This window comes from Rutilus rutilus (assembly GCF_951802725.1).
Source record: "Rutilus rutilus genome assembly, chromosome: 6".
NCBI lineage: Eukaryota > Metazoa > Chordata > Actinopteri > Cypriniformes > Leuciscidae > Rutilus > Rutilus rutilus.
Window position 1 is genome coordinate 32,346,259 of NC_140214.1, and position 14,829 is coordinate 32,361,087.

Consider the following 14,829-nt stretch of genomic DNA (forward strand, 5'->3'; position numbering starts at 1 on the left):
TGTGAGTGTGTGTGCAGGCTGACTAATCTCTGCTTTTGTGGCATCTTTCTAGAAAGCCTTGTGCAGCCATGTGAGCCAAGCTGGCATCAAGGCAGCGTGTCTGTGTGTATTTAACAGGTGTGGTTTAAGAGGGTATGCGAGGCGAGAGGATTACTGATCTCTAGTGAAGAGTGGAGGGGACAGGGTGACCCAGGTGTATCCTGGGGTCATCAAACTAATCCACTGAGCCTGGAGTGATGGCATCCAGCTGCATCACGCTTGAGCGCAGTGAGACCGTTAGAGAGACTGACAGACTATAAGCAATGTGCTATAAATGACAGACAAACAAGTGATCTGTGCAGGGTTACTAATAGATGTTCCTACTGCAAATGAGATTTATGTGCTTAAATAATATTAAACAGCAGCAGGAAAAAAGGGCCTTTAAAAATGATAGTTCATTCTATTGCAAATGTTTAGTTCCACTCCAGTCCAACACCCATTTTCTCTGACCTGAGAAAGGTTGACAGCCCTAATATTAGTGACTGACAGGAATGAAAAACCTGCAAAGCATGCCATGTGTCAACAGGGCTACACACTAACTAGGTATTGACTGTGGTTCTGTGCATACAGTACATAAGCAGACTCACTTTCACTCAAATACAGTTGTGAGATTGAAAATTTAAGGGAGTCACTTTAAAAACCAAAATATGTTTGAACATAAGTATTTTTAGCACTACAAATAGTGTATAATAATGGCTGCTGTACTTCAGACAATTGCCACAGGAGGCAGCAAAGCAAAGTGAAACAAGCCTAAAACAAGCCAAGTCACTTTTATATACTACAGATTGTTTCAAAGCAGCTTTACAGCGATAAAAGGAAAATGAAGCATTTCCACTGTTGTTCAACTGAAGTAAATTCAGTGTTGATTCAGCAAAAAGGTAGCCCCAAAGAAGTCAAGTTTTATACAAACAGATTGGAAACGTTCATTTTTTTTTTTTTTTTTTTACTTCTCACAAATGTTAAGATGTAAAAGATCTTTAACAAAATCTATATAGGCTATCTTACACATGATTTGGTGCTTTGTTACTATTTGAAAAAAATTATACATTCATAAGAAGTTACAAAAATGTAACTGTGCTGTGTTTCACACAGGAAATAAAGTTGGGTGTCAACCAGGCACCGCTGATCACTGGAGACTGTCATTCTAAAAATAAATCATCAGTAAGACATTTAGACACTAAAATCTCAATTCAGGGTTTGTAAACCTCTGGGGGTTTGGGAGTTGATGAAAAACAAATTATTATTTAAATCGAATGAAACATTAAAATTAACAAATGGCTGCACAATAAACCAAAATAAAACAATGATTTTTATTTTAATCAAATTGTAAAATGAAAGTGAATAATTTAAGCAGGGCTTGATGCTTCATTTTTTCCCCAAGGAGCACGTGTGGATGCTTGTGGTGGTGGTTGAGGAGAGATCCCCTGATATGATTGTAAAGCGCTTTGGGTTTACAGTAGTACATATTAAAGCGCTATATGTATATGTATATGTATATGTATATGTATATGTATGAATGATAATATATAATGAATGAATGAATGAATGATTGATTGAGATAGATAGATTGATTGAGATAGATATAGACACATATACACATACACATATACATACATATATATATATATATATATATACACACACATATACATACATACATACATACATACATACATGTACATATATATATATATATATATATATATATATATATATATATATCAATCATATATATATATATATATATGTATGTGTGTGTATGTGTATGTGTGTGTGTGTGTGTGTGTGTATATGTGTATGTGTATGTATGTATGTATGTATGTATGTATGTATGTGTGTGTGTGTGTATATATATATATATATATATATATATATATATATATATATATATATATATATATATATATATAATTCATTCATTCTAAAGGGGATAAGGGTTCGGCATGCATGTGATTTGCGAATTAACTGCTAAGTTTAACCATCATAGAATGAAAGATCATCATTTGGATGCGTTTTGTCTTGCCAATTTACACATTCAAACAATTTTAAACGCCTGTTTGTTTTTGTGCCGTCTTCACTATGTGCTTCCAAATCCCTACTATTACTAACACTCATGTCCTCTAGTACATTACTTTCTTTTCCTATTTGTCTTGTTTACTCCGCTGTAAACAAAGCAGACTTCATTACATTTAGTCATTCAGGTCTTAACTTCTTTGTATCACTCCCTCCTCCCTTTCTTCTCTGCAAATATCTCTACTGTTAAGAGTACATACTACCACAACTAAATTAACATTTTCCTAACAATTAAACCTTTTCCTGTCTTCTTAGTTCCTCTCTTCATAAACCCTAACAGCTGACAACTTTGCCACATTCTTCATAAATAAAACAACAACCATCAGCAGCCAATTTTCCACACCACAAACCGACACACATCTTAACAGCAAACACACACATTCTCCCCTACTTCTGTCCGCTTTCGAATGCAGAAGTCTCCAAACTCATCTTTTCCTACTTTCTTTCTGATTCATCCTTTCCCCACTCATCTCCTTCAAGCCACTTCTTTTTTAGTTGTACCTGCACTCACTCACACCATCAACACCTCTCTTCACACTGGTACCTTTCCCACAGCATTTAAGCAGACTCGGATAACCCCAATGCTTATGAAACCTACTCTAAATCCAACACTTTTAGAAAACTACACCCAGTGTCCCTTCTTCCATTCATTGCTAAGACACTTAAATGAATCATGTTCAAACAAGTCTCTACCCTTCTTGCGCAGAACAACCTCCTGGACAACAACAAGTCTTTTTCAAAAGCAGACACTCAACTGAGACTGCCCTACTCTCGGTTATTGAAGCTCTGAGGCTGGAAAGAGCAGCTTCCAAATCCTCAGTACTCTTTCTGCTGCTTTTGACACGGTTAACCACCAGATCCTCCAGTCAACCCTAATGACGAAGGGAATCTCAGGAACCGCACTCCAATGGTACAAGTCTTACCTCTCAGGTAGGTTCTTCAGGTGTCTAAAGCCCCTTTCACACAGAGATTCCAGAAAATACACGGATAACTTGTCGGATCGGTTGATTTTGGTTCATTCACACTGCCAGTGATTTTCCGGAATCTGTGAGTGCGTTCACACACATCCCATAAAGATCCCGTAAAGACACGTGACATCGAAAACATGTTGTGGTACAACAGCGGAGGTGTTTGCATTGCTTTGAACAACATGGGTACATGAGCTGTAGCATAGGTTGTAGAAAGGCCGGTCTAATCTTCCGCTACCGCTCTTTCCATTGTAGTCATGCACTTGGTGGAATTTTTTACGCAGCGTCTTAAGTTTACTAATGATCTGCGCTTTCGATCTCGAGAAACCACACTCGAGCATTTTTTTTCCGGATTCGGTCGTACACTAATGCATCGCGTACCGTTCCACAAAGCTGGCGAACAATCTCAGCTTCAGCGCGGATAGTATGGAGCTCCCTGGTCTCTGCTTCATTCCCATTTGCAGAAATTTTTTCGTTCTTTCTTTGTTGATGACGAACACAAACTTTCTTCTAAGAGCAACAGAGTCGCACGATAACTACATCATTGCGATGGCACGTGCATCATCACTACGACACACCCCTTATGGCATTGGTCCTGGATTTTGTTCACACAGGGTGCGTTCCGGGACTGATCCCACCAATGTTACTAGGTCCCCATCCCGGCATCAATCCCGGCATCAATCCCGGGACCTGTTTGCGTTCAACACAGAAGGCACTCTAGCAATTTTACGGCAATTTCCCGGGATCAACGCACTGTGTGAAAGAGGCTTAAGTCGCAACATCTGGCATCTGGGGTGCCTCAGGGCTCAGTTCTTGTACCACTTCTCTTCTTCATCTACATGCCATCACTAGGATCTGTCGTTCAGAAACATGGCTACCTCTCATTCCAGCCAGACGATCCGACGGTAGCTGCTTGCATCTCAGTCTGTCTGACAGACATTTCTTGCTGGATGAAGGACCACCACCTTCAGCTCAACCTTGCGAAGACAGAACTGCTTGTGGTCTCACTTCATTACAACTTCTCCATTCAGATTGGTTCGTCATCCATAACTCTGTCCAGGACAGCTAGAAACCTTGGAGTTATGATCAATGATCAGTTGATCAACAGACCACATTGCTAGAACTTCCTCATTCTGCAGATCTGCCTTATACAACATTAGGAAGATCAGGCCCTTCCAATAAGATCATGTTACACAACTTACCTGCCCAACTCAACCCCAGTCTTTAGCCATTTTGAAGAAACAGCTATATCTGCCAAATTTTCAATCATGATAACATAAAAAATTTACATATATCAGCCGATACGGATATGGTGGCCGATATATTGTGCATCCCTAGTTCACACACACATCTATTTTTTGTCACAAATGTGAGTAAAATGCTTGCACTGTCTAGCCCTGTTAATACATCAATATTTGTGTTATAATTGTATAATTACAATGTGTTATAATATTTGTGTTATAACTTAAAAAGTGTTTAAGCTCTTGTAAAGAGTGAACACCCTTAAAAATAACTATATCCATCAGCAGCACGGTAAAAAAAAAAAAAAAACGGGAAATTGAGAATTACATATTGGCACAATAAATACTTCCAAATAATTATCCTGATGCAAAAATATGTATTGTAGTATTAATGTAATGTGTCTTCAATGTCACCTTCAACACGTTAAGCTTGTGATTTTCTTATTCATCCATTCATTTTATTTTTTACTTGTGTGAGTAACTTTAAGCAGTCCTGATAGCTGGATATATTTACATACCACAAACTAAACGATAAAGCAAAATCTACGTCAAATCTACTACCTCATTATACATTTAGCAGACGCCTTTGTCCAAAGCGACTTACAAATGAGGACTGAATTAAGCGAGTTATCGTCAAGAGGCAAAAGCAACGCAAGAAGTGCTCATAATACAAAGTTCAGGCATTGCTCAGACAAGGGAGGATACAAGGAAAAGGGAAGAATTCTTTTTTAATTTTTTTATGAGGTTACGTGCTCACGGAAGAGATGAGTTTTCAGTTGTCTTTTGAATAATGTCAGGGATTCTGCATTCCGGATGAGGGTGGGGAGATCATTCCACCAGCATGGAACCGTGAATGAGAATGTTCTGCAGAGTGATTTTGTGGCTCTCTGTGATGGTACCACAAGCCGTCGCTCATTGACCGATCGTAGGCTTCTGGTAGGGATGTAGACTCGTAGGAGCGACTGAAACAAGGAGGGAGCTGAGCCTGTGGTAGATCTGTAAGAAAGCATCAATGCCTTGAACTTGAGGCGAGCAGTGAGTGGTAGCCAGTGCAGAGAGATGAACAGAGGAGTGACGTGGGCCCTTTTGGGCTCATTGAAGACAAGACGGGTTGCAGCATTCTGAATCATTTGTAGAGGTTTAGTTGCACATGATGGAAGTCCAGCCAGAAGAGCATTGCCGTAATCAAGCCCAGAAATTACCAGGGCCTGGACGAGAAGTTGTGTTGCATGCTCAGTTAGGAAAGGCCTGATCTTCCTGATGTTGTGCAGTGCAAACCTGCATGATCAAGCTGTCGTTGTAATTTGGTCTGTGAAGGTCAGGTGGTCATCAAATATTACTCCAAGATTTCTGACCGACCTTGATGGGGTGATTGATGATGAATCTAGCTGGATAGTGAAGTCGTGCTGTAGAGACGGATTGGCAGGGAGGCAGAGAAGCTTAGTCTTTGCCAGGTTGAGCTGCAGGTGATGTTCCTTCATCCATGTCAAGATGTCCGCCAGACAGCTTGAGATCAGTGCAGCTTCTGTGGAATCATCTGGTTGTAATGAGAGGAAGAGCTGTGTGTCATCAGCATAGCAATGGTAAGAGAAACCATGTGCCTGTATGATGTGTCCCAGTGATGTGGTGTAAATGGAGAAGAGGAGGGGTCCAAGAACTGAACCCTGAGGAACCCCTGTGGTCAGTTGATGTGCTTTGGATACCTTGCCTCTCCATGCGACCCTGAAAAATCTACCTGTGAGATAGGACTCAAACCAGTGGAGGGAAGTTCCTGTGATGCCTGGACCATTCGTAAGCTCTCTCTTAGCGTTGTTTGAGCTCAAGACGCTAGTCGCCGCCACTGTGCAGCAGTCTTCCTTGCTATGTCACTCCATAGCTCTTTTTTGTTGCTGTTGCACAAGTTATTACGAAAGCTGGAAAACAGTGTCACCTTATGTAAGCTCACCTCGTCCAGCAAAACTTCAAGTTCCTCTGACGAGAAGCTTGGTGCCCTTTTTTTACGTTGCTTCCCCACCATATTCTGTATCTAACTCTCTCTCTCTGTTCATTGTAGATAGGTTGCTTTTTATTGAAAACATTAACCATTGGCAATCAATACCGCATTAAACAGAAGAAACTGCAGCTGCTTACCAATCAATTCTGATTGTAAAGTACCTTACCATTAATATAAAAGTGTATTACATAATTTTTAGAAGTCGTTAAACCAATGTCAAGAAGCGGCACAAGTGGCACAACGGGATAAGGAGGATGGATGATTAGCGAGGGATACCCGGTTCGTCTACCCGTCACAACATATCGTGTGAACATATTACTGACAATTTGATAATTTAATTAATAGTCTATATTTTACTGATAACTTAAACTATGTTAAAATAAATGTTACTGGAATAATTTGAGGAATGTTTCATTTGCATAGAACGTGTTGTCTTTCTTAACGCCGTAATGCACCTTCACGTGAAGTGGAAAATCGATTCCTGAGCAATCGCTGCCAACTAATTCAGCACCTTCACTTGGGACAGCGCCTTTGTAACGTCGAACGTAAGAGGCAGCGTGTTAAGAAGCTTCCTAAGGGACACTTCAGGGAACACACTTAGGAACATAAACAACTTTGGTAAGATATATCTTTCGAGTCTTCTTAGCGCGCTAAGAGTGAGCGTTATCGGGGAACCGGGCCCAGATTGGTTGACATGAAAGATGATACTTGGTTGAAAGCAACTCGTTCAAGTGTATACAGTATAATTAAGTCAATTAAGTCAATTAAGTACAGTATAATGAAGTAAATTATGTCACTTGCCAGATGGGATGCAGGGGAACTTTGTCATTAATGTTATGGTATTTTTATTTGCAGGTTTTTAACCATCCAGTGCGGCTTTTGAACGTTTTCTTGACCCCATATCAAGACATCTTGTTATGCAGAAGACTTCAGTATTTCTGTGTTTTTCCTTATTTAAAATTAGTTATTTTTACCAAATATCCTGTGTTGAAATTGATTTGTTAATAAAGTGATGTGATAAAATGTCAACCCTGTTGTCTGTGTTCTGTATTTCGCTTAAATGTACAGTATCTATGTTTTTCGGAGAGAGAGAGAGAGAGAGAGAGAGAGAGAGAGAGAGAATGTGTTATTATTGAAATGGGGGTACTTCAAGTAAATATTTTACATCTAAGGGGTTTGGTTGACGAAAGTCTAATTTCAAGCAAAATACGGCTGTTGACATGCATGTAAGCTTGCATTTGTGACTGTTAAAGTTAACAGGCAAAAGCAGCACTGTAACTCATGGGCTTAGTGTTTACTCGACTGAGTTAAACCAGGTCCTTAGAGACACACCAAGTCAGGTGAGCAGACAGTCAGCTGACAGGAAGTGAGGGTTAGAGACATAAAAGGAGACAGTGAAAAGGATAAAACTTTGCATATTATGTTGAAAAGGTGATTTTTTATTTATCTGTTACTGTTGCTTTTAGTACTTTAACATATTTAACAGTGATTTTGTCTGTGGTGCATAAGCAGCAGGCATGAGCGCCGTTTTTATGAATGGATTTTTTTACTGTGTGGGTGGCTATCATTGGCATGCCATACTATATACAAAGTGACTGTGCATGTGCATGTGTGGGCGTGCTAGTTTGAAAACAGAGGTGTTCTCTGTAAGAGACCTGGCCTATTGCATCATATCCTGCTCTGTTATATGACACACAGCGAATTATCTTATCATTCTGTAACCTGCTCCCTCCTTCTGTCTGGTGTCATCGGTCTTCATCCCAAATCCCATCGGTCTTCATCCCAAATCACTGCCAAGGACCACATTAGTAGCACTCCAGGAAGCCTTGTCACCACTGACATATGTCCTTGAGGTGGGGGCACTGTAAGGCAATGCTGGTCCATTTGAATAAGTGGACAGAGAAATGGGGTGGGGGTGGGTATGGGTGACACACAGGAAGTGACAGATAGAAGGGTTAAAATAACATCATGCTCTGAGCTCCTTCCTCGTACCTCCATGCAGAGCCCCAGAGTTGAGCCCCAGAGTTGTCAGTCTTGGCTCTTCAGTCTCTCCAGGCATTCGCAACACCACTCCACAAGAAGCACGCTCGTGGCTATTTCGGCACACACAGACATACACTTCCTATGAGGTAAAAATAAACACACTTCCCCTGATGGGAGCTAAACCCCCCAACCTCTGCGAGCCTCCCTTCTGTTCTAAAAAAAAAAACGCTCAGGGACATATTCTTATCGAGAGGTAGAGCTGATGTGAACGTCACAGATTGAGTTTATCACCTTGCTACAAAAGAATCCCAAAGACCAACACTGTATATCAGAATCAAAAAAGATTTTCTGGATCCAGAATTCGACTCACAAGCCAGGAGACATGAACTGTGCGACGTGCGACACGGTCACAAACGCTTACCCACGCACAAAGGCATTTCAGCAGGTGTATGTCAGAATTGCTCCACCTCCAGATAAAAATCTAAAAGTGTCGGTAATGAACTCTTTAAAACCCTGTTCTAATTATAGTGCCGTTTGACTGAGCCATGCAGAGTAGATAAGCGTACAGTAATTACACTCAGCCAGAGATCATTTCCTCTCAGCAAACAGTACTGAGAGCACAGACTGATGTTTTTCACTGACTGCAAAACTTTTGCACCATGACGCTATGCCAGGCACTCAGACAGTCACACACACATGCGCTTTGGGCTTATCTCAGCCCAAAACAGCACAGTGCAGTCTTTGTGGTGTGATTTGAGAGAAAATATCTCTAAATAGTCAGATATATGGGGCAGACATGTTTGCCTTCTGTTTATAAAGGAAACAAATAACATGACAAGCACACCCTTGGGTGTGTTTGCACAGTGGAGGAGTGTAGTACATCCAAATCAGGCAAAAGAGACAGATCTCGAAGCAACTACAGGGGGGCTACATGAGGAGGCAGGTCAAGGCTACGGACCACACGGAGGGTGTTTGATTCTGGATAACATGGGCGAGCAGAGAGTCAAATGACGGAGTTCCAGGCACTTCAGTTCACGGAGTAATAAGATACAGAGCCCTCACCTTCGTTGTCCATTTGACCCTCCGCACAGCTAATGATGGATGGGACATGGGTAGAGAGCTGTGTGGCATGTGCGCAGTGCAGTGATATACATATACGCAAGAACACACATGTATAGACGCACAATAGTGCCTGCTCCAAATGCCAGGTCTCTCATAACTGAAGTCAACACCAGCTTTCATTCAAAAACGAAATTGCTACAACAGAAAATACCCCCTGGACAAAAAACACACACTTCAACTTATTTTCAGGTAACACACCTTTATGATGACATGAGCACAATGCATAGTACACTTACCCAGCTGTCCGCTATGTAGGAGGACTGTTGGTTGCTTTAGCTTTATGGGCTGTGTGTGTGTGTGTGTGTGTGTTGCACAGCAATAGGTTCACACACAGCACGCAGGCAGGCTGTCTGTGCAGTGGCTGACTTCACAGGCTGCTAAGTCCATCACACCATCGTGCACATCTCCGTCCATGTGGATCCACTGCAACTGTAATACCAAAAAAAAAAAAGAAGTGGATTATTACAGGGCTCCAGACTAACATTTGAGAGCAGTGGCACCGGTGCCACAAAGTTCTACAGCACTTGACTGAGTTAGGACTCTTTTAATAAAATTAACCATTGGTTCTTCATAGTATCATACATTTGTAGATCATAAAAATCAGGTAAAACCATGCATGGCACCTCATTACCATAGCTAGCCTCGTAAATTCTATGGTATTGGTTATAAAAACAGTAATGCACAAAAACTGCTATAGCTTAACAACAGAAAATACCAATATTATATTTCATTGCTCCTTTAATACATGGCAATATAAAACAGTATAATGGGTTCATGCGTCAGGTCTTAAAGCGACAGCAGCCAAATATACCAGCTCCCAAATTATGAGATAATATTAGAAATATCTATATGGCAGTTTTTCCCTATGGTTTCGATGTCAAAATTATGGCCAGTGAAAATGCTGAGTTGCTAGTAGCTTTGGAAAACCACTAGCTGTAGTGGCTGGTGATAAAAAAAATAATAAAAAAAAAAGTTCTTCATGTCTACATAATTCATATAATAAAATTTTATATATCACACATTTCTGCCACCATGGTTACAGTTAGTGTTATTACTGTAAATCCATGGCAATTGTTGGTGATTTGTGGATTGAAAAGCCTTCAAACTGGATCATTGTGGCACAATGTTTCATCAGGCTTTAAACTTTAAATCACCAAGACATTTCTGGTTTGTACTGAAGAACTCAAACTCAGTGAGCTTCTCACTGGATCACACAGTGATGTTTAGTAGTCGGATGATCGAGACCGGTCAGCAAGTAAACCAATGCATTCGCTCAATCTCGCACTGCGCTGTATTTTGGGCCTACCTGACGACGCCGCTTATCAGTTTGGCCAAATTGGTAGTGGCACCAGTGCGACCTTGACAGATCTGGTTGGATTATTTATGAAATAAAATATGCCATTTTGCATCCATTTCCTCTTTGAAAAGGCAAGCTTCAACACTGGATTCAAGTACAACTGCAGACAATATTTATTCAGTGGGACTGTAACAACTCCACAGCTTTCTCTAGAAGTCAGCATTTAGTACTAGGGGTTGGCACACCAAGCCAGGGCCCTCATAAAACATTCCGTAGATTTCATCCTAAAAGTATCCATATGAACAAAAGCTAGATTTTGCGTACACACAGAAGTATTCAGATTTATAAAACCATGCGTACGCCAGAACCTGCGCAAAATTCCCTTTATAAAACAGAGAAGCGGAAGATTTTTCGTACTCCCCAAATCTCCTCCCCAAAATAGCCATATATGGAGCTTATAACACCTAACTAAGTGTTACTATGCATAACATCATCTGTATTTAATTAGGGGCCAATCACCGAAGGTGCGGAGGCACCTATTGTATCTGTTCCCGTTCTTATTCTTCTTTTTCTTCCGACTGGGAGTCTATGGCAGCCCATAGAACCGATTGCGGGAAAGTTATGAAATTTGGCACACTGATAGAGGACAGTCTGAAGTCACCATAGCAAATTTGGAGTCTCCAACTCAATCCCTCTAGCGCCACCAACTGTCCAAAGTTTCACTCATGTTTATGCTAATAACTTTTTGTCACGGTTCATGGATCCGTATGCTAATTTCTGTGTGTGTGTGTGTATGGCTGTGTCCAAATTCAGGGTCTACATCCTTCGGAGTACTCATTTGAAGGATGTTACGTCACAGCGCCGCGACGAAGGCTGTCCAAATTCGTAGGATCCTTCAAATGCGGCCCACAAATACGTCCTCCTTTTCCCCGAATTGGAAGGATGGGTGTGGTGGATCCTTTCCCGTCCTACCTATCCCATAATTCTTTTCGGCAGAGCGTAATGGCGGACGAAGCGAGCGGTAGCGGAGTGGCAGAGGAGTATGCTTTTCGATGTAAGTTTTTTAAAAACTGGCTTTTCAAAAAAATATTGCTTTATTTCTTCCAAAAGAATTAAAATGAGGAGAATAACTCTTTGTTTGTCCATTTTCCCGCTTCTTGCTTAGCGCTGTCACGGTTGCTAGGCGACAGAATATGAGCAACGGGAGGGAACTGAAAGAAGGGTAGGCTGTCCAAATTCACAAACACCGACTTCCGGGTTTTGCGGTCGTCGGAGGACCCCTCCTCCTTCAACCGGGTAGGAAGGATCCTCAGGAGGATGCAGACCCTGAATTTGGACACAGCCAATGTCTGTGTGTAGGTCCACTCGTTGAGCTTGTTAGGGTTAATTAATCACTGTGCACCTGATGAGTTAATCAGAGTGGGCACAGGTGTAACTCATCTGCACTGTCTTTATTTGGCTGGCGTTCTGTGTGTGTGTTATCGGATCGTTGTTGCTCATGTCTTGTCTTGCTCTCTGTCAGCTCTCCTAGTGACTCGAGTCTGTATTCTACTGCTTGCTGTTCTCTCATTCTCTGGATGGTGAGGACTGGATGAAGTTATTCCTTGTCTTTGCTGAAGACTTTGCACGGCCGGATTATTCTGCACTTCTACTGAGACTGTGTGTTTGGAGTTGTCTGATAAAGACTGTTAATTTGACTCGCAATTGGATCTTGAGTTTCTGTTTCGTGACAGAACGATCCGATCAAGATGGATCCAGCGGGTACATCAGATTTTAGAGACTTATTGTCACACAGTAACTCACGTATTGATCGCCAGGAGGAACAGATGGCAGCCTCTAATTGCGCTGTTCAAGCCCTGGTCTCTCAAGTTTCGGAGCGGACCATCCAGGTACAGCGTCTCCAGCCTGAGTCTATCCAGCAACTCATTGCGTCTAATCCACCTGTGTCTGCTAACCAAGATCGAACTGTTCGTTTCACCGAACCCCGCCTTCCGCCGCCAGCCTTTTATTCTGGTGAGCCTCAACAATGCCGCTCTTTCCTTGCCAAGTGTTCTCTACACATTTCTCTGCAATCATCGTCGTTTCCTACTGAGGAATCGAAGGTAACCTTTGTCATAACGCTACTCGCGGGACACTCGCAACTCTCTGGGGTACTACAGTTTGGGAGCAGAGGCTTCCTTGCTGTGCTACGTTCCAATCATTTTCGGAGGAGATCAAAAAGGTTTATGATCGGGCGGTTTCGGGCAGAGAGGCGGCTGGTTTTCTGGCGGAGTTACGTCAGGGTGATAAGAGCGTCGCAGATTACTCCATTGAATTCCGCACCCTGGCAGCGGAGTGCCGTTGGAACTCAGAAGCACAGTGGGATGTGTTTTTACATGGACTTGCTGATTATATCAAGGATGAGATTTACTCACTGGAGCTGCCTACAGCGCTGGATGATTTGGTCAGTCTAGCTATACAGCTGGATAACAGATTGCAGCAGAGAGGTCAGCGTGCGCGCCGAGCCCCAACACCCAATCTGCTGAACCTTCTTCCCGTCACCTCCTGCGATGCTGATGTCGTTTTCTCAGAACCGGAACCCATGCAGGTGGGCAGGTCCCGTCGTAGACGGCAAAATGAGGGTCTCTGCCTGTATTGTGGAGCTGCTGGACACATCGCAGCGCAGTGTCCCATAAAAGCCAGGACCCGTCAGTAGGTAAGAGGTTACTGACGGGTGGGGTCACATTGACTAAATCCTGTCTTGCTGCTACCCTTTTTCCTGTTAAATTGCAAGGGCCCTCATCCATTTACGACTGTCAGACTTTAATTGACTCTGGTGCTGAGGGTAATTTTGTTGACTCTGATCTGGCTCATAAACTCAAACTTCCTGTGGTTACTCTCTCCCAGCCTATTGCTGGTCATGCTCTTAATGGTCTATCTCTTTCTTCCATCACTCACACCACAGGTCCAGTAAGACTCATCACTTCTGGTAATCACATTGAAACCTTTTTTTTTTTTTTTTTTTTACTGACACTCCCATTACGCCAGTAGTCCTTGGGCATCCCTGGCTTGTGCTTCATAACCCTCACTTTAATTGGAGTCAGAATTCTATTCTCGCTTGGAGTGAGAGTTGCCATGCTGCTTGTTTGTTGTCTGCCTGTCCTTCTGTGTCTTGTTCTGTGTTTCAGGATGAGCATATGGATCTGTCAAACGTGCACAGCGAGTATCTCGACCTGAAGAGAGTGTTCAGTAAGTCTCGAGCTGCTTCTCTACCTCCGCATCGTCCCTATGACTGTGCAATAGATTTATTACCAGGTACGTCTCCACCTAAGGGCAAACTTTATTCACTTTCTGTCCCGGAGAGGGAGGCCATGGAGAAATATATTTCGGATTCTCTAGCAACAGGGTTCATCCGGCCTTCCTCTTCACCTGCGGGGGCGGGGTTCTTTTTTGTGGGTAAGAAGGACAGCTCTCTGCGACCTTGTATTGATTACCGGGGGTTGAACAACATCACTTTTTGTCAAGGCGGAGAAATGCGATTTTCATGCACAGCCTGTTTCTTTTCTAGGGTACATCGTCTCGTCTGAGGGAGTGCATATGGATCCTGATAAGGTTAACCCTCTGGGGTCTGAGGTGTTTTTGGGGTCCTTGAGATGTTCTGACATGCCCTGACATTTGTGCTTTTTTCAGTTGCTTATAAACATATTAATGGCAAAAAAAAATTACACACTATTTAGCACAAACAGGGCTACCATAATATGTGAGCAACAAGAATGTACATGTCTGCATTTTTGAGAGAATAATGTTTATGCGTGGTTATTGAAAAAACTAAAAACTAAAGTTTCTGAAATAAGACCATAAAACACATACTAAATATGTGCCAATAAGACTTTTGTCTAATAGATGTCATTGCCTAGTGTTTTTTCTTCAAAATGATGTGAAAATCACCCTGCCTAATCATTCACATAACACAATACATTGATTTGAATTTTGCAAAGCACTTTCTGTTTGGAAAGGCAATATGCGGAGTGGGCGTCACAGATCATGCATATTTAGTGGTTCACACCTTAGGAGACAATGGGGCCTGCATACTTAATTAGCCATTCATTCAGGTGAGTCACTGAGCCACAAGAA

At 42.0% G+C, this 14,829-nt stretch overlaps 1 protein-coding gene across 2 annotated transcripts in view; it reads right to left on the reverse strand.

Moving 5' to 3' along the window:
- The window catches only part of tnk2b (tyrosine kinase, non-receptor, 2b), a gene marked incomplete at its 3' end in the record, with an annotated part of 98,241 nt that overhangs the window by 62,635 nt on the left and 20,777 nt on the right, over nt 1–14,829 (reverse strand). For both annotated transcript variants that reach the window (XM_084411554.1, XM_084411553.1), the window contains exon 3: nt 9,656–9,848. The remainder of the gene's footprint in view (nt 1–9,655; nt 9,849–14,829) is intronic.